The 25,116-nt window shown below is 40.2% G+C and overlaps 1 long non-coding RNA gene across 4 annotated transcripts in view; it reads right to left on the reverse strand.

The window, feature by feature from the left end:
* Window positions 1–15,429, reverse strand: part of LOC133249237 (uncharacterized) — a 54,050-nt gene extending 38,621 nt beyond the window's left edge. For 3 of the 4 annotated variants that reach the window (XR_009736883.1, XR_009736885.1, XR_009736888.1), the window contains exons 1-2: window positions 14,841–15,429; window positions 4,579–4,824 (exon numbers count right to left, since the gene is read on the reverse strand). This is a non-coding gene — a long non-coding RNA (uncharacterized LOC133249237). The remainder of the gene's footprint in view (window positions 1–4,578; window positions 4,825–14,840) is intronic. The other variant, XR_009736887.1, reaches the window with a different exon arrangement.
* Between the last annotated feature and the right edge of the window lie 9,687 nt (window positions 15,430–25,116).

Raw genomic sequence — 25,116 nt, forward strand, 5'->3', positions numbered from 1 at the left:
GAGACAGGAAAAACTGTTTTTATGGCTCTAGAACAAATCACCAGTGAAATATTTTGGAAATTATTTCAAGTTTGTGAGATACTATATTAAAGAGTATGAAGAAAGGAATTACCATTTGCTGGGGGCTCATTCAATTCACCATATACATTATGTATGTTATTTAAGTATCAGAACAATTTTTGTGATAGGCATAAACCAAGATCCCACAGAAAGTTTCAACATAGAGTGGGCAGGCAGTCCTTAATTGCCATTTCTTAGACATCTAAACCTCTGTTTTATATAACACTCTCCTCCTTAGATATCTTTATTAATGTTTTTGCTGATATCTTTGAATTCTTTGCAATACTTCTAACATAGTAGGCCTTCAAAACATTCAGCAAATGGAGTTGGACTTATATGCCATATACTAACAAAAGCTGCCTTTACAGAGTACATAAAAAGCTACTTTGTATTCACTCTGCATGTTGTAGCAATGGATTTACATTTCCTTAGGGACCCTGATCAGCATAGCAATTGATGTCTCATCAAACCTGTTAAGAGAAGAATTTACCTGTCTGTAGATGTCTGTGCATGTATAAATCTTTTGTTTTGGAAAATGACAGTGACTGTGGTTACTACCTGCAAATCACTTAAATGACTGCTGTATAATTAGCAAGCATTTCTACATTGTGCACACACACAGTCTCGTTTGGTTTTAACCCATTGTTGCTATTTGTGTGCTGTTTGCACTTCTGTTTATGATTGCAAGCCATTACTTAGATTTACTTTCAGGCTTTATGAGACAGACAGGCATCTCTTGCCCCAACAGCTCCTGATGGTGCCACATATGTTCACTTAGTGACTATTTATGAAGCAGCTGCTGTGAGGGCTTTGGTACTATTGGCTCAAATGGATTCTAAACATTAACTTGATTTTTCACGGGGGACCTAGATTTTTCTAGTCTAAATTGCTGTAACAAGGAGCCCAATAAGCCAGGGGATTAAGGAAGATTATTTCTCTCATCTAATAGTGATCCAGGGTGGGTTGGTGAGCTGGTCCCCAGCTATTCAGGGACCCAGCTTCCTTCTCTCTGGCTTCCACTGGAGGTTGTCACCCTCATTCATGTGGTCAGAGGTGGGTCATAAGCACCAACCTGTTCCATTTCACAGAAGGGAAAAGTGGAAAGGAGGCTATATATAAAGGCTCAGGCCTGGAGTGAAGCACATCACTTCTGTTCACAGGGCATGGTCACACCTGGATGCAAAGAGGCCTGCCACATAGTAGTCCCCGGATAAGTGATCACATATGTAGGTACAACTGTGCTCATGTGCAGAAAGGGAAAGTGGAAATTTGTCTGTCACAGACACAGGACATTTGGAACTTCTTATGTTTTACAGCTGATTTTTTTGAGCAGCATCAATCACTCCCTTTTTATAATTACCATCACAGAGCCATTCTGAGGCCTCACTTTTGGAAATGAAGGTTTTGATGGCCAACTTCTCTAGAATTTTATGCTGGTCCAGGAAAATGACATTTTTCTTCCCGGTTTTGAGGCAGCACCTTCCCTTCATCTATTATTTCACTTTCCTAGATTCATTCCTAAGCCCAGATCACCCCACCTCTACCATATCTCATTGTTCGTGGAACTTGCTTGCTCAGAAATCTGTTATTGTTAAAGTTAATTCTTGTGGCCAGGTAATTTATTAAAATACCTACTGAGATATTAATTGGTGTCTTTATTTTCTGTTTTCAGAAAAATCAGAGAGATACTTATGTTTTTTTATTCTCTAAATATTTATTGCACACCTATTTAATTGAGATATAATTGATATATAATATTATTTTAGTTTTAGATGTATGGCACCATTCAATATTTGTAGATATTGTGAAATGATCACCATAATTAGTCTAGTTAACTTCCTTTACCATACATTGTTACAAAGGTTTTTTTTATCTTGTGATGAGAACTTTTGATTTACTCTCTTAGCAACTTTCAAATATGTAAAACAGTATATCTAACTATAGTTACCATATTTGATGTTACATAGCCATGACTTTCTAATTTTATAATTGGAAGCTTAAACTTTTTAACTCCCTTCACCAATTTTGCCCACTTCCCATCCCCTACATCTGGTAACCATCAATCTGAAACCTGTAGGTACGTGCTCATTTTTTTTTTTTTAATGTTCCACATATAAGTGAGATCATACAGTATTTGCCTTTGTCTGACTTATCTTACTTAATATAATGCCCTCAGGGTAAGATCTTATTCTTTTTTATGCTTGAATACTGTTCTTTTTTATATATACCACACTTTTTTTAATCTATTCATCCACTGATGGATGAACAGTTTGCTTTTATATCTTGGCTACTATAAATAATGCTGCAATGAATGCGGGGGTGCATATATTTCTCTGAGTTAGTATTTTCGATTTTTTTAGATAGATAAACAGAAGTGGAATTGCTGGATCGTATGGTAATCACTGCAGATGGTGATTGCAGCCATGAAATTTTAAAAGACGCTTACTCCTTGGAAGGAAAGTTATGACCAACCTAGATAGCATATTCAAAAGCAGAGACATTACTTTGCCAACAAAGGTCCGTCTAGTCAAGGCTATGGTTTTTCCAGTGGTCATATATGGATGTGAGAGTTGGACTGTGAACAAAGCTGAGCGCCGAAGAATTGATGCTTTTGAACTGTGGTGTTTGAGAAGACTCTTGAGAGTACCATACCATCTGCAAGGAGATCCAATCGGTCCATTCTAAAGGAGATCAGTCCTGGGTTTTCTATGGAAGGAATGATGTTGAAGCTGAAACTCCAGTACTTTGGCCACCTCATGCGAAGAGTTGACTCATTGGAAAAGACTCTGATGCTAGGAGGGAATGGGGGCAGGAGGAAAAGGGGATGACAGAGGATGAGAAGACTGGATGGCATCACTGACTCAATGGACATGAGTTTGAATAAACTCTGGGAGTTGGTGATGGGCAGGGAGGCCTGATGTGCTGCAGTTCATGGTGTCGCAAAGAGTCAGACATGATTGAGCAACTGAACTGAAGTGAACTGAACTGATGGTAATTTTATTTCTAATTTTTTGAGAGGCCTCCATATGTTTCCCATAGTGGCTGCGTTAATTTACATTCCTACCAACAGTGCACAAAGATTCCTTGTTTTCCACATCCTTGCCAACACTTGCTACCTTTTGTCTTTTTAGTAATAGTCATTTTAATAAGAGTGAGGTGAAGTCTTACTGTGGCTTTGATTTGCGTTCACTGAAGATTTGTAATGTTGAGCGTCTTTTCATGTGTCTGTTGGCCATCTGTATGCCTTCTTTGGAAAAATATCTGTTCAGATCCTTTGCTGTGCAAGATGCTTATGTGTTGTGTTAAGTGTTTATTTATTTATTTATTTTTGTTACATCCAGGCTTCTTCCTTCCTTGTCCTCAAGTTGGGGTGGAGTGCTATTTTTGAAAGCTAAAAACAAAAATTACCTAAGTTCTTGCTTTCAAAACTAAGTTATTGAATGCATTGTGCTAAGGTCAGTCATTCTTAAAATGTACCCTAGAATCAGAGTCATGTGGAGGATTTGTTAAAACACTTCTTTCTGGCCCTCTACATCAAGACTCTAATAATTTACATTTCTGACAATCTGCCTCTAGTACTGCTGCTGCTGATCTTAAGATCACAGAGAACCCGGGGAGAGAGGGAAGGCGGGGAGGAGAGTGGCCCAAGAGTACTTCAGAAACAGCATAAGAAAGGAAAGCAATTTCCTCAGGCTGAGAAGGGGTCAGAGTTCCCAGGGACCTGAGGCCTACTAGGTGTCCTGGGGAGATCCTTCTCCCTAAGAGAAGCAGTGCCCCTGACTTCAAAGGAAATGTGGGCTTTGCTAACGTGCATAACGAAGAAGGACTGAACTTCTGGCTGCTTCTCATCCTTTGAACTATTCTTTGCCGTGCAAGATCCCCAGGACTTTCCCATGACCCTGGCGAGTGGGCCTAATAATCCTGACACTGAATTTCCCAACAGCTCTGATCCATCAAGACTGAGATTGAATTTGAATAAATAAAATGCCATTCTTGCACATCTAGGGCTATAGGGTAAAATTCCTACATGTTTCATTGACTAAGTTACTATTGGCTTAAGGGACTAACTTTTCTCTTTGTCCCTGTACATCTTTCCAAGGCCACAGGGAGAGTACTTCAGAAGGTCACTTATAAGCTCTGTGACTTAGATCTAGAAGAGGAAGGAGCAAGAGAAAACTTCCTAAGCTCATGTCCATGACCATGATCCTCTGTCCATCCAGCACAGCCAATACAAGTGTTCTGAGGTTAAGAGGGAGGAGACCTGGAACCGCAAGACAGTTGACCTTCATTTAATCTAGACCTCAGGGCTACACTCTACTGCTACACTTCTATAAACTCTTTCTCATTAAAGTAGCACTGAAAATGTTTTGCAAAATTTATTACAGTTCCCCAATTATCCCAAACAAAAGGCTATTTTGTATACACCAAGATGTTTAAACATTTGTCTTAATGTTCTAAGTCAGAAATGTTTACTATCCAGACATTATAAACAAAGGAACTTTTTTTTCATACACTTACCCAAACAAAGTGTTTACTGGGACCAAGTTTCTTCTGAGCTTCTAATGAGGGAAATCTTCAAGGTATCTGGAATATTTCTTATAATGCTTTTCTCTGTCCATTCAAAATTATCCTTCATTTTAACTTTAGCCTGTTCTTTATTGACTGAAGTTCTAAGCATAGCCAAGAATAATATTTGTTTTCTGAATTATTTTCTGGCCATTTTCACAGAAACATGGAAGGAGATTGTCATTATACTTAAAGGACCTGACAGTAGAAAGAGAAGATGACATAAATAAGGCTTAAATACTTATCAGGTATTGATAGTGAGATAAATATTCATGAAAGAAAGCAGAAAATATCCCTATTATAAAAGCATGATGTTCACACTGGATCATTAATTCATATCCTGCTCTGTATAGATCACACAACTATTTGACACAGAACTTGCCAAGTTTAGTCTCAGACTTTTGGGACTTGAGTATGGCTCAATGGTTCATACAGTAAAGAATCTGCCTGCAATGCAGGACACCAGGGTTTGATCCCTGGGTCAGGAAGATCCCCTAGAGGAGGGTATGGCAACCTCCTCCAGTATTCTTGCCTGGAGAACCCCATCAGCAGAGAAACCTGGCTGGCAACAATCCATGGGGTTGCAAAGAGTCAGACACAACTGAGTGATTAACACTTTCACTTTTCACTTTCAAGCTCTACATTGTTTGCACAGAGGCCCTAACTCCTCACTTTCTGCACAAAGATGAACTCTGTCAAGTTGTATAATATATGGCTCTATTTAGTACTCTATTGGATGTGGCATAAATGGAATACAACATGCAGCACCCCTTCAAAAGGCAACAATGGATTATTATTTATATATTGTTATAGATTGGGCCTGATATGTTTGGTAGTTGCAGAAATTGATGACTATAAAAATAAACAAATTGCACATTGGGACCTCTATTGCTTCACAGTTCTAATTTCAAAATAAATTAGTCAAAAAATATCAACTTCTGCTATTGTAAATGTATCATTGGATCCAAAACAGGAAAGAGATATTGTGTATAGAGGGTAATTCCAAGTCAACCTCTATCCACTGTCATTTCAAGCTCTCTTTTTTGGTTAAAATGTAGAGAGCTCTTATATTTGCCATTTGAATAAGATATAGAGAATTCTTATATACTGTGCTAGGAAATGTGCATATATTTCTCATTTAATCTTCACAATAACTCTATGAGGTTGACACTTGTTTTAACTCTGACTGCCATAACAAAATACAATAGACTGGGTGCCTTAAACAAGAAAATATTTCTCACAGTTCTAGATGCTGTAGGTACAGACTCAAGGTGCTATCAGGGTTGTTGTCTGATGAGAGTTCTCTCCTTAGGTTGCAGACAGCCACCATCTCCCTCTGTCCTCACTTCACCTTTCTTTGGTACATTTGGATAGGGAGGACAAGCAAGTTCTCTGGTATCTCTTCTTTAAGGGCACTAATCCCACCATAAGGGCCTCACCCTTATGACATCATCTAAGCCTTAGTATCTCCTAAAGGCCTTATCTTCTAATATAATCATATTGGGCATGATGATTTCAACATATAACTTTTGAAGGAAATAATTCATGTCATAGCAGTACTATTATTATTTCCATTTCATGCATAGAGAAATCAAGCACTGAGAGGCTTAGTCAATCAGTGGAGGATCCAGGAATTATACCCATTGTGTCTCCAAATTCTGATCCCTGGAAGACCATACGACCTTCATAGAGCTATCCCTGGGACCTAATCTCCTAGCCTTAACAACTTGTTTCTGTAAATGAAACTGCACTTCCAATTGGACTTTTCAGCTTATTCAGGAGCTCATCCCTTTTCAGATTGCAGCCCTCCTGTCTTTTCAGGAAATGACAGTCAGATATCTCCTGTGGGCAATAATAATGAGCCTCAGTAAGACTGTCTCTCCACAGGTACCTGTCCTCTCCATCCGCAAATACTATGCTTCACCTCAGGCTGAGATCCTGGAACCTTCAAACCTCAGACTTCCTACTGGAAATGTTTATTGAATGTCTTCTGTGTTCTTGGCACTGTGCTTCATTTACCACCATGGGTGAAACAGCATATAACTAGTGAAGTATTATGTATGTATGTAACTACAAATTTTGATACATGTTTGAAGGTTTCAAACACACGTTTTTCAAAGGGAAAAGTACATCTTTCTCTTTTTACGAATGTATAAAGAAAAAAAATCCAAAACTTAGAAATAAAGGCAAAAACATAACTGTGTGCTCTTTCAAAATCATACTAGACTAGTGATTCTCAACCATGGAAATTTTGTCCCCAAGTGTCATTTGGCAATATCTGGAAACATTTTTAATTTTAGAAGAACTAAAGAGCCTCTTGATGCAAGTGAAAGAGGAGAGTGAAAAAACTGGATTAAAATTCAGCATTCAGATAACTAAGATCATGGCATCTGGTCCCATCACTTCATGGCAAATAGATGAGGAAACAGTGACAGACTTTATTTTTTTTGGCCTCCAAAATTACTGCAGATGGTGACTTCAGCCATGTAATTAAAAGATGCTTGTTCCTTGGAAGAAAAGCTATGACCAACCTAGACAGCATATTAAAAAGCAGAGACATCACATTGCCAAAAAAGGTCCGTCTAGTCAAAGCTATGGTTTTTCCAGTAGTCAAGTATAGATGTGAGAGTTGGACTATAAAGACCACTGAGCACCAAAGAATTGATGCTTTTGAACTGTGGTATTGGAGAAGACTCTTGAGAGTCCCTTGGACAGCAAGGAAATCCAACCAGTCCATCCTAAAGGAAATCAGCCCTGAATATTCATTGGAAGGACGGATGCTGAATCTGGAACTCCAATACTTTGGCCATCTGATGCAAAGAATTGACTCATTTGAAAAGACCCCGAGGCTAGGAAAGATTGAAGGCAGGAGGAGAAGGGGATGATAGAGGATGAGATGGTTGGATGGCATCACCGACTCAATGGTCATGAGCTTGAGTAAACTCCAGGAATTGGTGATGGACAGGGAGGCTGGCGTGCTGCAGTCCATGGGGTTGCAAAGAGTCGGGTATGACTGAGCAACTGAACTGATCTGAAGATTGGGAGTGGAGGTGCTATTGTTTACAGAGGGTAGAGGCAAAAGTTCTGCAGAACATCACACAGCATACAGCATCATACATCATACAGAATAACCCCCCACAACAGTTATCCAAATTTTCTGGCCCAGCGTGTCAACTGTGCTGAGACTGAGAAACCCCGTACTCTAGAGTATTGTCTACCAAGCCTGATTAAGGGTCACCTGGTGCTCCAGGGACTATAACTTTGATTTCCTTTTTACTGTTGATTAAGTCTTAGACAATGTAAAGTTGGTTGTTAACATATAGAAGATTGATAAGCTGCCAGTGATTTCTGTCTAGTAGAAAAGTTGTATTGCCCTGGTAGTCATTGACTAGTTTTTTTAAATCTAACTTTGCAGTTTATTCCAGCATTCTTTTTCTCTGAGTCTATATATACAGTTCATGCTCATTGTTTGTAGTAGTTATATTCTATAAAGTCACTGTGAATTCTGAATTAGTGAATACTAAACCATTGCTCCTAGAGGAAATATGGGGTTAGGTTCCTTCAAGCTTCTGGTCACATTTAATCAATTAAATCAGTATTTAATCTTGATTTGTATCAAAGTGTTTCTTTTTAAAGGCAACTTATTTAATGTATGCTCTTGATTCTTTTGGAGAAGGCAACAGCAACCCACTCCAGTACTCTTGCCTGGAAAATCCCATGGATGGAGGAGCCTGGTAGGCTGCAGTCCATGGGGTCGCTAAGAGTCAGACAGGACTGAACGACTTCACTCTCACTTTTCACTTTCCTGCTTTGGAGAAGGAAATGGCAACCCACTCAAGTGTTCTTGCCTGGAGAATCCCAGGGACGGGGGAGCCTGGTGGGCTGCCATCTATGGGGTCGCACAGAGTCGGACACGACTGAAGTGACTTAGCAGCAGCAGCAGCAGCAGCTTGATTCTTTAGCATTGAACTCTCACTCAACAGCACTACAACTCATGCCCCATCAAAACTTTATGTAACAAACAAAATTTCTCTGTGAGGTGTATCACAGCTTTCTTGAGTTTAGAAGTAATAGACAGAATCCTAACAACATATGTGGGACTTAATCTGAACAATAAAGTCACCAAGAAAAATACAAAAATGGAAAAAATGTGGCAATAAGTAGACCTCAAAAAAGACATTTGTTTACAATATGAGAACTGAAACAAGAAGGCAGAGTATGTGTTTGACCTTGGCTAGGAACTTATGTGTTGGGAGACTGGAATTTTTTGCCTCTCCTAAAATGACCTCTGCATGTCTCTGAACACTCTGCAAATGATGACAAAAGTAGTGCAAGTATTGATTTGGGGATTACAAATCAATTTAGTGAGCAGACAAATTTGCAACTATGGAATCTGTGAGTAGTGAGGATCTACTATATTAGTTTGTAACGTTCTATTTTGAAACAGCTTTTCAAAATGGATGTTAGTTCCTTCATAACTGAATTAAAAATTTGACACATGCTCATTATATTGGCATGAGTTATGTTTCTAGCTTTTTGAAAATTAAAATAGAAAATTTAACCCTTTTCAGGTGTCACAATTTGTTATTTAGATACAAATGCCCAGTGTTTTATGATGATTTAGCCTCTTGATGAAAGTGAAAGAGGAGAGTGAAAAAGTTGGCTTAAAGCTCAACATTCAGAAAACTAAGATCATGGCATCTGGTCCCATCACTTCATGGCAAATAGATGGGGAAACAGTGGAAACAGTGTCAGACTTTATTTTGGGGGCTCCAAAATCACTGCAAATGGTGATTGCAGCCATGAAATTCAAAGATGCTTACTCCTTGGAAGGAAAGTTATGACCAACCTAGATAGCATAATCAAAAGCAGAGACATTACTTTGCCAACAAAGGTCCGTCTAGTCAAGGCTATGGTTTTTCCAGTGGTCATGTATGAATGTGAGAGTTGGACTGTGAAGAAAGCTGAGCGCCAAAGAATTGGTGCTTTTGAACTGTGGTGTTGGAGAAGACTCCTGAGAGTCCCTTGGACAGCAAGGAGATCCAACCAGTCCATTCTGAAGGAGATCAGCCCTGGGATTTCTTTGGAAGGAATGATGCTAAAGCTGAAGCTCCAGTACTTTGGCCATCTCATGTGAAGAGTTGACTCATTGGAAAAGACTCTGATGCTGGGAGGGATTGGGGGCAGGAGGAGAAGGGGACGACAGAGGATGAGATGGCTGGATGGCATCACTGACTGGATGGACATGAGTCTGAGTGAACTCCGGGAGTTGATGATGGATAGGGAGGCCTGGCGTGCTGCAATTCATGGGGTCGCAAAGAGTCGGACATGACTGAGCAGCTGAACCAAACCGAACTGAGGGCAGTAGCTCTTCCAGGTGTATTTTAGGGACATAAGTCAAGTGGGACTGGACTCAGAAACAAATGTACATGGTAGACAGCTTGCTGTGTTCACAGTCTTCTGTCCCTTCAGGTGTTCCTGGCTAAGCCCCCTGTGTCTGACACCTATTTTCCTCAGTGTGAGTTCTCCCTCAGGAGGCTCTTAGCCGTCAGGGAAACAGGTTGCTACTGAGCCCACTGGATGCTTTCCAGAAATGCCAGGCTAAATTCAATCTGGGACTTTTAGGAAGAGGTGGTAAGCTAGTCTTTGAGGTCACAGCAAGGGTAAAGTCCAGAGGCTAAAGTCATGAAAGTTTCAACAAGGTTAAACCAAAAATAATTCTGAGGAAAAAGGCTCTCCACAGAGTGAATTTTCATTTTAGGGACCAAAGAAATTCTCTTTCATCATAGAACTTTCTGGAACCTAAAGAAATAAGGCCCAGGTAAATAAGGCCCTATAGTAAAATAAGTGTGCAGCATCTTCAGTATGCAATTGAAAGTTTATCAGAAGATTAACATGCAAATAGTCTTTTCCAGTAGGAAATGCTACATTATATGGTATAATGGGGCTGCTAAAGGAAGGCTGATATCTTGAGAATAAAAAGTAGCTTTATAATCACTACATAACTAGAATCCATATGAGTTTTATCTTTAAATACTATTATACATTTTTTTTGCTTGAGAAGTTTTAAAATTAAAAATAGTATTGAGGGCTTCCCTGGTGGCTCAGTGCTAAAGAATCTATCTGCCAATGCAATAGACGTGGGTTTGATCCCTGGTCCAGGGAGATCCCACATGCTGAGGAGCAAGTAAGACTGTGTGCCACAACTGTTGAGCCTGTGCTCTAGAGCTTGGGACCCACAACTACTGAGCTCATGCTCCACAACTGCTGAAGCCCATGCATTGTAGAACCTGTGTTCCAAAACAAGAGAAGCCTTGCAAAGAGAAGCCTGGGCACCACAGCTAGAGAGTTGCCCCAACTCGATGCAACCAGAGAGAAGCCAACACAACAACAAAGACCCAACACGGCCAAGAATAAATAAATGAATAAAGTGATTTTTAAAATAGTATTTTAAAAGTTCAGCAAGGGATAAAGTAACATCTTTTTTCTTTCCCTTCCCTTCCTCCTTCTTGTCTTTTCACAATCTTCCTTTTAGGCTTGTGATGATTCCTGGGTTGGTGTTTTCATCACTTTAAGCAGTGGTTCTGTTACTGACCTGTCTGGGTCTGCATTGGACCCCAACAAGGGTTCTTCTGCCCAGTGTCAATCGAGAAAATAGAATGAGACCAAGCTCCTTTCAGAAGCAAAGGAAAGCTATGTCTGATTCATGTTAATATTTGGCAGAAAACAACAAAATTCTGTAAAGCAATTAGCCTTCAATTTAAAAAAAATAAAAGAATGGAGAGGTACGAGCTTGGCTCTGGAGTACACTCTGTCCCTTACTGGATTTTGGAGGAGCTTCTGCATAAGGTTCTCCACTACAGAGGGGGGTTCTCCACTACAGAAGGGGGTTCTCCACTATGGATGGAGTGCTTACGGGTCCTTGTAGTTGTGTTGGTCACAGTGCTTCAAACTGAAGTGCTGGGCATCGCTTCTCTGTACCCAGTGTGCTATTGCCATCTTGAATTGCAGTGCTGTGGGCAGCACTTCTGCACACAATCTGCCAAGTTGGGGTGTGGTGCCTCTGAGCTGGGAGCTCTAATCCACAAGGTAGGTGCAAGACTTTGTCACCAAGATTCCATCTTATTCCCTTCACCCCAGTCCCCAGTGAGCTTCGCCCATGACAATTTTCAACCAGGAAAGATTTTTGCCCCTCAGTGAACATTTGGTGATGTCTAGAGATGTTTTTTGATAAAGGATGGAAGGGTGGTTAGGGAGTGGTTCAAAATATCAATAGTGCTGAGGTTTTGAAACTAGTCTAATCAGGGATCAGAAAACTGCTTCTGTAAAGGACCAGATAAGCATTTTAGGCCATACTCTGTTGTAACAACTCAACTCTGTTTGTAATTTGAAACTAGCCATGGGCAATGTGTAAATAAATGGGCAGCTGTGTTACAATAAAATTGTATTTATGGACACTGTTAAATTAATTAAGCAAGGAGGCCATTAGGCTGAGGTAGGTCTAATGCTGGGACTGCCTACATAAGCAAACCAAAATCTAAGCCTATAAATGCCACAAACATAGGAAATTGAAACCTAAAGCCAATCAACCACAAACAGCCAACTAGCCTTCAAGCTGTACCAATCAATAATTTCCTTTCTTTGCTTCCGCATTGCTCTATAAAAGTCTCTCCTGAGTTCCTGTCAGCAAAGCTGTCCTAACCACTTCTGGTTTGGCAATGCCCCATTTAAATCAATTTTTACTCCCAAATAAACTCTTAGAATTTTTAATATGAATCAGTTTATCTTTTAATAACATCAAAATTTGAATTTCATATAATTTTCACATATCATAAAATATGATTCTTCATTTGATTTTTTTCTTTTTCAACAATTAAAAAATATAAATGAAAAACCAATTCTAGCCTGCAACCATACAACAAGAGGTTGTGGGCTTGATTTGGTCACAATGATCCCAGTGAATAGACAGACTTTTCCTTCTTTTTTAAAGGAAGCACAGTGTTTTCATTCAGCAAAACCATTTATTCTTTTCTTTTTTTTTTTTTGCTTGCAGCATTTTAATGTATGATTTGTGTCGTGTGATTCAGTGATTCAGCTAAGAAGAGCTGTGGATGAAGAATAGCCCTTTTTATGTAAGCAGTTCTGTTGTGTTCTGGTCATTAAGAACTGAATTTTTAACAGACTCATAGACTGAGGAAACTTATTCTTTTTCTTAAGGGTTTATGATTTGCTTATTTAATCTTTGTCCCCTTTTCAGTTTTCTTGGCTTCTTTTGGCTCAGCACTGGATATTCCGAGTGAAGCAGACTCAATTTTCTGTGGGTCTGAAATTTCACCAGGGGTAAGTTCATTCAGATTCGGGGTCATTTACATTTCAAGTCTGCAATTTGATCTGATTATCACTGGCTGAAAAGAAACACCAAGGGCCTTTTAATGTGGGTTGAACTGGATAACCCATTCCAAGGGTTAGGTAAAACAGGGAAACTGGGAAGTCTGGAAGGTACTTGCTTTTTATTTCTCAGCAGGGGGATATCATGGGAGAGTCTTATAAACACTAATTTCCAAAGAACAACTGAGAAAAACTTGAGATTTTTAGTGAAGAACCAGGGACAGAGAAATGCTTCCTGCCGGGTTGAAAAAGAAGAATGGAAAAGGAACAAAAACGGGTTATTGTGGAACAGGCTGAAATGTGCCTGAGGGTGAAGGGTATAGTTATCATACTTCCAGTACTTTCTCTTTTCCTAAGTGATGTAAAGAGTACCTGAAAAAACTTCTAGAACTGATAAGAGTTTGTGAAAGTGCCTAGATACCATATAAAATATACAAAATTCATTAATTTCTCTGTTTACCTATTAGAAGACAGGATATGGAAAACAAAGGATCCCATTCTCAGTGTCAACAAAAGACATACAATAGCTAAGAATAAGCCTACCAGTAAGTGTGTAAAGCATACATAATGAAAACTATATTTTACTGAGAGGTATTAAAGAAAAATTGAATAAATGGAGAGCCGGTTCTCTGGCAGTGAGGCAGAACCATTAAGAGTAAAGAGAGTAAGGGATTTTTTTCAAAGATTAGACCTTACACGACTGTGGTAACCAGTTGAGAAATCCGTGTAGAATAGTTGGCTTTATGCATCTGGTGCTGACCTCATGTCAGCAGAGTTGGCAAATGGGAAAGAAAGGTGGTCTAAGGTGGGGAGAGCAGGGAAAGACTGGAAGTTGCTATTTTTTTCTTTTTCTTATCACCTCCAGCCTTAGTGACATGGGTGATCTGGAGGGTAACTGGGACCCTTCACCGTGGTGACCCTGGCACATGAAGCTCATTCTGAGAGCTGGAGGAGGAGATCTAGCGTTAACTGGTGGAACTTAGGTCCGGATGCTCTTCATTTCTTCCCTTCAGATATTTCTCTTAGTCAGTCCCAAGAGAAACAAAGTGCTGTGCTAAGTCACTTCAGTGGTGTCCTATGGACAACTCTTTGCAATCCTATGGACTGTAGCCCACCAGGCTCCTCTGTCCATGGGATTCTCCAGGCAAGAATACTGGAGTGGGTTGCCATGCCTTCCTCCAGGGGAGCTTTGCAACCTAGGGATCAAACCCAAGTCTCTTGTGTCTCCTGCATTGCAGGCAGATTCTTTACCCACTGAGTCACTTGGGAAGCCCATATAGGGGAGGAAAGTAAAGCATAGTTCCAGCTTAGCTAAGGTGACACTGCATAAAATGACCATACAGACTTTGTCTCTTGATGACGATGATGATGATATAGCAAATATGACATTAACTACATGTTACACACTTTTCTAGGTTTTTTACATTAACTCATTTTAACTCTCACCACAACTCTCTGAGGTAGGGATGATTAGTAGCCTTATTTTGTAAATGAGGAAACAGCCTTGAGCGGTTAACAGCCTGCTGGTGGCCACATAACTTACAAGTGGCAAAGTCATCATTCAAACCCAGACAGTCTGGAAAGACTGCACTTCTTAAAATGTTAAGTCTCCTCAGGTTAATGTATTTTAATACAAGCTGTTAAAATCCCAATGGGCTGGGTATTGAGAATTTGTAAGAATTTTTCTAAAGCACTTCTTAAAGCCTACATGTGAATACATGTGTATGTGAATACATACAATAAAACTCCAGTAACTGAAACAGCATATTTCCATATAAATCAGCAAAGAATCGAAGATAGCTCTAAACAGAGCTTAGTATACAAACCTAGAAAAGAAGAGCTGCTGCTGCTGCTAAGTCACTTCAGTTGTGTCTGACTCTGTGCGACCCCATAGACGGCAGCCCACCAGGTGCTAGAACATGACAAATGCATCCTTGAACAACTGGCTTCTGGAGAAGAATGCAATGAGACCCTCCTCTCCCTGTGACTCACTGTGACTGTGACATCACAGAGGGGAGGCAACATCACTTTCATACTTTCTCATGCCATCCTGGCAAACCTGCACATCAGCCCTGTTTCTTTCTTTCTTTTTTTTTTTTCCCCTGTGCACTTGAGAACTGTCCTGGGCAGATAGGTCCTACCATTTTTCAGCCATATTTAGATAATAAGTCTCTCTAGTCACATCAGTCATAATAGTAGGAGTGAAAGGGGGCAGAAAGTTTTGACAGGGAGAGCTCCTCTGCTATTCACTCCCCGGGGCTGTTGAATATGTTTAAAGTTGGCTCCTTATTATGCAAAAGTTTTCCGAAGATGAGGAGGGGTTTTCCCTAAAATACTTCTGCTGGATCGCTTTCACAGCAGATCCCAGGAGAGGCAGTGTCTCCTGACTTGGTTCTTCTACCTTAGCCTCTTCTGAGGTCTGTTTTGCCTCTTTTTTCATAACTTCTTGAGCAGTTGTGCAAGGTGACCAACCACCTTGGTTAGGCTGGGACTAAGGAGTTTCCCAGGATATGAGACTTTCAGCGCCAAAACTTCAACAGCCCTGAACAAACCAGAAGGATTGATCACTGTCAAAGTTCCCTTTTGAATACCTCTGCACAGCCGTGCCTGTCTACCTTGGCTCCTGAGCAATGAACACTTCTGGTCCACTATTACATCCTAAATACAGCTTTCTGAGTCAATGGATCACTATTCGTAAGAGACTTCCGTGTTACTCTGGTCCACTGTGTCCCCAGATACCAGGCAACTATACATCAAGCTCTCAGAGTGGCCTTCTAAAAGCCTCCAACAGGGCTTGAGGTGAAAGGAAAGAGAGCTACCAATCCCCGCCTTCAGAGTAGGTGTGGAACTTGCACAGACAACTCTCAGTAGAGAAAGCGGCCGCCTCTTGGCTTTTTTCACTGTCAGTCCTTGTAGGGGCTTTCTCTACTGCTGGCTCAGGGCCACACACTGGTGTTTGTCATTCTTTTGCAGTGCTGTTGAGGCAGTAAAGTTTAGCCATCCCACTTTAGCATGTGGGAGCACCTGACATGCACTTTTTTGGTCATGAATTTTTAAGCCTCAGAAAAAAACTGTGACACGATGGATTAGAGTTTTAATATTATATTTCATAAAACTTTTAAGCAAAAAAAAAAGAAAGAAAGGAAAATTTCAGGGCAAGAGAGGATAATGAAGTTGGAAAATAATTGACTTGATACATAGAATTGTTAAGTATCTGTACATCAAAAATTGTATACAAATTTAAAAGCTAAATGACAACCAAGAATGTATCTCCAACAAAGTAACAAATAAGAAGCTAATATACATAATTATGTAAACAAAACACTTTACAAGTAATAGAGTCCACATCTCACCACCTGTACCCCCAGTTCCCCTTCCCAAATCACTCCAGTTTTCTGCCCTAAAAAGCATAGCGATTTAGGATAATGGATACCTCTCTCGTCTCCTTATGTTCTATTCAGTACCAATAGTCCGAATAATCTTTTAAAATTGTAAATAAGATCCTGTCATAGCTCTATCTAAATTGTCTTTATGGCTTTTCTTACATTTAAAAATGAAATCCAAAGTCCTTACACACCATAGTGCAGAAGGCCTCATGCCATCTGGTGCTGGCTACATCTCTGACCTTATTCACACCCTAGTCCTCTGTGGGAGCAGGAACTTTGTTTATCAGTTATCTCTTTGTCCAATATCACAAAATGCTATCACTGAGAACAGCACCTAGCACAGAGCAGAGCACCAGTAAATATCTTTTGAGTGAATAAATGAATGGATGGATGACTGTAAGTAAAAAAGATCAATGAACTATGAGGAGTTTTCTAAAAGAAAGAATACTATGCATCATTGGTTAAGAGCACAAGCTGGAATCAAGATTGCCTGGAGAAATATCAATAATCTCAGATATGCAGATGACATTACCCTTATGGCAGAAAGCGAAGAGCCTCTTGATGAAAGTGAAAGAGGAGAGTGAAAAAAGGCTTAAAACTCAACATTCAAAAAACTAAGGTCAAAAAAAAAAAAGTAAGGTCATGACATGCAGTCCCATCACTTCACAAATAGATGGGAAAACAATGGAAACAGTGACATACTTTATTTTCTTGGGCTCCAAAATCACTGCAGATGGTGACTGCAGCCATGAAATTAAAAACACTTGCTCCTTGGAAGAAAAGCTATGACAAACCTAGACTGCACATTAAAAAGCAGAGACATTACTTTGCCGACAAAGGTCCATCTAGTCAAAGCTATAGTTTTTCCAGTAGTCATGTACGGATGTGAGAGCTGGGCCATAAAGAAAGCTGAGTGCTGAAGAACTGATGCTTTTGAACTATGGTGTTGGACAAGACTCTTGAGAGTCCTTTGGACTGCAAGGAGATCAAACCAATCAATCCTAAAGGAAATCAATCCTGAATATTCACAGGAAGGACTGATGCTGAAGCTGAAGCTCCAATACTTTGGCCGCCTGATGTGATGAACTGACTTTTTAGAAAAGACCCTGATGTTGGAAAAGAAGGTTGGCAGAGAAGGGTATGTCACAGGATGAGATGGTTGGACGGCATCACTGACTCGATGGACATGAGTTTGAGCAAGCTCTAGGAGTTAGTGATGAACAGGGAAGCTTGGCATGCTGCAGTTCTTGGGTCACAGAGTTGGACATGACTGAGTGACTGAACTGACATATACTGCTTGAGGACGTATATTTTTAGACAATTTGGGGGGAAAACAATTTGGAAATAATGTAAAGTATATGAAGTTCATATAATTTTAAGATTTAGAAATTTCAATTCTAGAAATTCAGAATATACATACCTATTGATCAGAAAAAGAAGCTTATTATAGCATTATTAGTCATAATAAAAAATTGGGAACAATCTAAATGCCCAACAATAGCAGAAAAGTTTAATACATGTGTGCTTATTCACATGATGGAAAGTTGCATAGGTATTACCATGATTTCCAAACAAATTTTTGCTTCAGATTCATCGCTAAGTAAACGAACAAAATACAAAACTTAATATATTGTATGATTATAATTAAAATGCTATGCTAAGTCACTTCAGTCATGTCTGACTCTGTGCGACCCCATAGACAGCAGCCCACCAGGCTCCCCCATCCCTGGGATTCTCCAGGCAAGAACACTGGAGTGGGTTGCCATTTCCTTCTCCAATGCATGCAAGTGAAAAGTGAAAGTGAAGTCGCTCAGTTGTGTCCGACTCTTAGCTACCCAATGAACTGCAGCCCACCAGGCTGCCCTGTCCATGGGATTTTCCAGGCAAGAGTACTGGAGTGAGGTGCCATTGCCTTCTCCGTATAATTAAAAAAAATATGTATAAATTAAAAATCTGAGCAAATCATTAATGTTACCATTGATTAATTTTGTTGATGGGATAAGTAGTGATTTAAATTTTCTTCATTATACTTTGTTTAAATTTCAAATTTTGTTATGTTTAGAATCAGAAAAGACTACAAAACTTACTTTTAAAATAATTACAATTGATAGAGAAACTACTGATCAATGAATGCTTGCAGTCTTTAGTATTTCCACAAACAGATGTGGGCCAGTGACATGATGATTGTGAATCAAATGTGCATAAAATTAATTTCCAACAAAACAAGGCCAGAGAACCTTATAAGAAGATTTCAGTTCATGCCTATGGCTCAGATATGCATAAAAAGGAACTTCCTCCATTTTATTCTACATTTTTTCATGCTTGTGATAGAAAATACTTGATTTGTCAGGTGAAGTTGTCTCCATCTCATACAATTTGAAATGGTAAATACTCCTTGCTATTCCATCTCTTCCTTCTCTGGTTGATGTAAATTTGGGGGTCATGGTTTATAGGTTTGCTCTAGAGATGTGTCATTTCATCCTTGCTGGACCTGGTTACAGTATTTCACTTCATTTGACCACTTGCCACATCTACCTCAGTGTCTCTTGACCCCTCAGTGATTGGAGTCCTATTCCATCAATTGTGAGAGGGAGGTTGATCTCATCTGGTGTTCGGGGCAGTGTTCGCAATTGATGCTTATAACAACTGTTTTATTGAACACATGTCACGTGCAAGATCATGTGTTCTAACAACTTAAGGGGCACTAGCTTGTGCAATTCTCATAGCAGCCAGCTCTGTGAGACAGATACGGCTAAGGAAACTGGCTCAGAAAGGGTAGGTACTTTGCCCATAGTCTATCACGTGTCAAAGACAGAATGTCCATGGACCTTGTTATTGCCCCCAGTTGTCAGGTCCCCTCTTACTGTGGCCTTCTCATTTGACCCTGGGTCTCCTTGGGACCCTTTCTTTACAGTTCCGGGAACCCTCGATTGCTTCTTCACAGGAGAAGTTGGGTGCTATGAGATTGTGCTCATACTTAGGTACAGGTCTTTACCTGTTCCCCAAGCATTGCTGCATTACCTTGCCTTGCCCTGGTGTGTTGGAGTCTGTAATGACAGGCTGGAAGTTTTCCGAGGATTCTCTCAGGAAAAGTAGGGAATTTGTCTTGCTGTCTTCAGTTTTCCAGAACCTGCCTTCCCAAGAACTTCCCAGAGACTCACTTTCTCCCCAGTCTGTTTTTCTAGCTTCTGGACAAGCTTTTTCCTTTGTGAGCTTTCTCCTTTTTCTTCCTTGTCTGATCTTCAGACTTTAGAACTTGATGAGTGATACCCAGGTGTGGGATATGTGATAAAATCATTAAAAAGTCAGGTTATTAGTATGAAAAAAAGTCTTACTAGAAAAAGAGTTCAAATAAGTCTTCCTACATGCAGTTTGTTACTTTTCTGGCTTTGTCTTTGTGATGAAGAGTTGAAGAGGAAAAAAAAAAAATTACACAAGAAAGGACATGGGTGATATTTGAAAACATTATCTTCAGCCCTGAAGGTCCATGCTATCCTGTCTGCCCCTATCGGGATGCACTTCTTCCTGTTTTGGTCAGTGGTCCTGCCTTTGCCATCCTGCCATTGCACACTCAGTAGCTATTAATATCTACATTCTGCCACTCATGATAGCATTTGGAAGGCTCTTGGGTTTCAAAGGGCCCTTATTTGAACTCCACACTGGTGAAAATAAAATCTTAAGCATCAAATGCTGACATCTTAGCCACAACTCACTTATGTGTTATGAGCGAAGGTGAGAAAAAGATCTCAGAGAGGGAGCCCATAGAGGGCCAGTGAGACCATCAGCATGTTGCCCAGAAGACCCTCTTCTTTCTAGTGTGAATGCTCTCATTGCACAGGGGCAGCACTGTGCTACCTGTGCAGGAATATTCGTTGTTGTTCAGTTGCTCAGTCTTGTCTGACTCTTTACCATCCCATGGACTACAGCGCTAGCTCACTTTGACGCTCAGCCTTCTTAATGATTCAACTCTCACATCCATACATGACTACTTGAAAAACCATAGCTTTGAGTCTAAGTACCTTTGTTGGCAAAGTAACGTCTCTGCTTTTTAATACACTGTCTAGATTTGTCATAGCTTTTCTTCCAAGGAGCATGTATCTTTTAATTTCATGGTTGCAGTCACTATCTGCAGTGATTTTGGAGCCCAAGAATACAGTCTGTTACTGTTTCCATTGTTTCCCCATCTATTTGCCATGAAGTGATGGGACTGAATGTCATGATCTTCGTTTTTTGAATGTTGAGTTTTAAGCCAGTTTTTTCACTCTCCTCTTTCACCTTCATCAAGAGACTCTTTAGTTCCACTTCACTTTCTGCCGTAACGGTGGTGTCATCTGCATATCTGAGATTATTGATATTTCTCCTGGCAGCCTTGATTCCAACTTATGCTTCATCCACCTTGGAATTTCAAACGATGTACTCGGCATGTAAATTGAATAAGCGGGGTGACAATATACAGCCTTGGCATACTCCTTTCCCAATTTTGAACCAGTCCCTTGTTCCATGTCCTGTTCTAACTGTTGCTTCTTGACCTGCACTCAGGTTTCGCAGGAGGCAGGTAACATGGTCTGGAATTGTCCACAGTTTGCTGTGATCCACACAATCAAAGGCTTTCGTGTAATCAATGAAGCAGAAATAAGTGTTTTTCTGGAATTCTCTTGCTTTTTCTATGATCCAATATTTGTTGACAATTTGATCTCTGGTTTTTTTCTAAATCCAGCTTGAACATCTGGGAGTTTTTGATTCACATACAGTTGAAACCTAGCTTGGAGGATTTTGAGGATTACTTTGCTAGCATGTGGGGCTTCCCTGGTGGCTCAGCTGGTAACGAATCCACCTGCAATGCAGGAGACCTGGGTTCAATCCCCAGGTTGTGAAGATCCCCTGGAGAAGGGAAGCCACTCACTCCAGCATTCTGGCCTAGAGCATCCTATGGACTGTATAACCCAGGGGGTTGCAAAGAGTTGGGCACAACTGAATGACTTTCACTTGCTAGCATGTGAAATGAGTGAAATTGTATGGTAGTTTGAACATACTTTGACATTGCCTTTCTTTGGGATTGAAATGAAAACTGACCTTTTCCAGTCCTATGGCCACTGCTGATTTTTCCAAATTTGCTGGCATAGTGAGTTCAGAAATACAGTTGCAGTTTAATGTATCTGTTTAATACTAGCAAGTCTTAGTTATCTTTCATTTTGTCCATATATCCAGGTTCCCGGTTATGTTTTACTTATGCAGGAGAAATAATCAATATTCTCTTTTCATATCAATGTGTTTAGACTCACATTATAAACTTCGTTCAAACATATTCTATATTTTGATACGTATTCTCCAGCTTGGGAACTTTCTAAGGTGAATAAAAGTGAACAAACAGGCATGCAAAACCCATAGACTATGTTTACAGTAGAAGAAAATAACCCGAAGAATCGCTTTTCACAATTCTTAGATAGTGTTACAAAACCGAACTTGGGTCCTCTTATCCACCACCCAGCAAAGCCAGTCTACTGACACCTCTTGGTGGTGAGGGAAAGTACAGTGTTTATTGTAGGTGCCATTCAAGGAGTACACAGGTGGCTCATGTTCAAAAGACCCAAACTTCTCAATGGTTTTCAGGGAAGCATGCTGCTGCTATGGCTGCTAAGTCGCTTCAGTCGTGTCCGACTCCGTGCGACCCCATAGACAGCAGCCCACCAGGCTCCTCTGTCCATGGGATTCTCCAGGCAAGAACACGAGTGGGTTCAGAGAAGCATATTTAAAGGTAAAATTTGGGGAAAGGGCTGCTGCAGGGTATGTTTCTTTCTTCTCATTTGTTGGTGGTAAGGTAACAGGTGGTGTTCCAGGAATCTCAGTCCTCAGCCTACTGTTTCTAACCAGTCTGGGTCCAGTGCTGGTAGTCGGCCTGGAGTAAACATTCTCCACTTGGGTGGGGACTTTCATTCCTGTGGAAGAACTCAAAGATAAGCATCCGATTGTTATGTATATCCCTTGAGGAGGACCAGGACACTGCTTTTTTGCTGCACAATTGTTCCTTGACTGCTTTTCCTTTGTTTCTGAATTCTCTCACTTCCCTAGTCAGTAACTGTATCTGCCATTTGGAGCTCAGGGAAGGTCTAGGAGGCTGAAGGCTTTTTCTTGCCAACAAGAAACAGGGACACAGAAAGGCTTTTATAGGCAGAAGGAACTGACCTCAGGGCCCTGCTTGCTTTTAATACCTTTACCATAATAATTTTAATCAAAACAGTTTTGCCTCAAAGTTGAGTCAACAGACAGTCCACACTCCTGTGAAATTTGATTCTTCCTGCTTTCAAGGGCTCAACTAAGTAGAGGAACTACTGCTCTTCAAGAAATCTCATCCTGCCTTAGAGACAAGTTCTAACTTAGCATTTAACAGTTTTCCTCTTCCTTCATTCTTTAAATATTGTCATGTGCATGATTCCTTAAGTTATTAAAAATAAAGAAAACTCCCCTCTTATCATTGGTTAGCTTAGAGGCATTGTAACATTTGAATCATGAAATTTTTAAAAAAGCAAACACATCAAGAAGACATTTCTTCTCTGATGTCCATTATTATAAGGTTCTTGCCTTATAGGAAGGAACTGTCTCTGTCTCTGTCTGTACCTTTGACCTCCGCACTCAGAGAGGCTTTGAAAGCCGTGGTTGCCAGTGGGTGAGAGCAGGTTCATTGCAGAGAAGCAAGATAATAATAATGATGATGATGATGAAGTTTTTGCTTCACTCTTTGGAGGACCAAGAGTCTGAGCAGAAATTCAAAGGAAAGGAAATGTGATTGCACAGAGGCTTAGCACCATTCATAACGAGAGAAATGCTTATTACTCAGATATACCAGTTTCACCCACTAGATTGACAAAGATCAGCAAGTCTGATAACACTCTCAGAGAACATTTTGGAAAACAGAACCAATACTCTCAAAATTAGTGCTGAGATTTGGCAAGATCTAGCAAAATTGCCAAAGCACATAGTTGTTGATCCATAAGCTTCATTCCAGTAGATTTACCCTATAAATATACTCACACACATGCAAAGTGATATAAAAGTTTACTGTAGAGTTGTTTTTAAACTTTTTTTATTGGAAACAATCTTAAATGTGTCAACTACAAATTGGCACTTGCCAAGAGCATTGCCAGCAATTGAACAAGAACAACAAGGGCATTTGCCATCTGCCTCTGTGGAGACCGAACCCTGTGCTGCAACTGCTGACCTTCAACACCCTCTGAGGGGAATTCAGGGTGGAGAGTGAGATTCTGCTCCAGGGAAACTTGTGCAATAGGTCTTTAGATAGATATTTCTGTCACGCAAGTGTATGTTCCTCGGTTCTTTGTCTCGTCACAACAAAGATTTGGAGCGACGGACATTAAAGCCCTCAGCGCGTCACAGCTCTCGGGTCTCGGACAAACCATGCTACAGCTCTTAGGCAAATCAGTGTTACAGCTCTATTTTATTTAGAAGATAGCAGGAGAGTGAGAGAGAGAGAGGGAAAGAAAAGAGTGCATGCACGCGGGAGAGAGAGTCCGTGAGAAAGCGCTTTGGCTCCTCCTTTTATATGTTTTTTCCTCCACCTGGGCCTGCCCTATGCAAATTGGGCTTAGCCAGGAGTGCTGTTTGTTCTGCCTGAAGTCTTCACTCTGGTCCTCGGACCTTCCTTGTCTTTTAGCCACCGCCATTTTAGACTCCTCTTCCCTATTCTACCTACCTAACATTTCCAAGAATCGATTTTAAGATCCCAATCCTTGCATCTCTCTTATCTAAAAAAAATCACTAAATCCCTTCATGGTGACATCAGCTCCTCATGACTAGTGAAAAACCTTTTGTAAAATAAGAGTTTGATTGCATTGAACGCCTCCTTCACCAAAATTTTATATATTGACCACCCTCCACTGCCTCTTTGGAGCAGTCTCTCAGAGCTATCTGAGGCCCTGTCTCCCAGGCTGCAGTCCTCATTTTGCCTGAAATAATACTTAACTTGCAACTCTCACCTTGCACATCCTTTGAGTCAACAAATGTTTATTAACAGGTCACAGGTTGAATACTACATCCTTACATCTGACTAAGCAGCTTTAAAAAGACTGAGAAAAATACATAGATACATAATGAGCTCTAAATATGGGTTAAAGAGCAAAGTACTGAAACAGGGGATACCATTGGTATAAAAGAGTTGCAGGGGAGCTCTTTATATATGTGCATTTTCTTATAGTGTCAAGAAATAGCCCAGGAAACTGATGTCACGTGTTCCCTCAGAGGGGACCCAAAGGTCTCAGGAGTGGAAAGGGAGTGACATTTTCCACTATATTTCTATCTATCTATATAGATGCAAACAAAAACACAAATTATTTGTGTTTGAATTTGGACCACACAAATACATTATCTATCTAAAAAGTACACACACTTTTCTGTATAAGTAGCAAACACTTTTACTTTTTAAGTAACTGTGAGCTGTTTCTTGTCAAGCCTGTATATTGTCACCCTGCTTATTTAACTTATATGCAGAGTACATCATGAGAAACACTGGGTTGGATGAAGCACAGGCTGGGATCAAGATTGCTAGGAGGGATATCAACAACCTCAGATATGCAGATGACACCACCCTTAAGGCAGAAAACGAAGAAGAACTAAAGAGCCTCTTGATGAAAGTGAAAGAGGACAGTGAAAAGGTTGGCTTAAAGCTCAACATTCAGAAAACGAAGATCATGGCATCCGGTCC

The sequence above is a fragment of the Bos javanicus genome, chromosome 1 (assembly GCF_032452875.1).
Source record: "Bos javanicus breed banteng chromosome 1, ARS-OSU_banteng_1.0, whole genome shotgun sequence".
Taxonomy (NCBI): domain Eukaryota; kingdom Metazoa; phylum Chordata; class Mammalia; order Artiodactyla; family Bovidae; genus Bos; species Bos javanicus.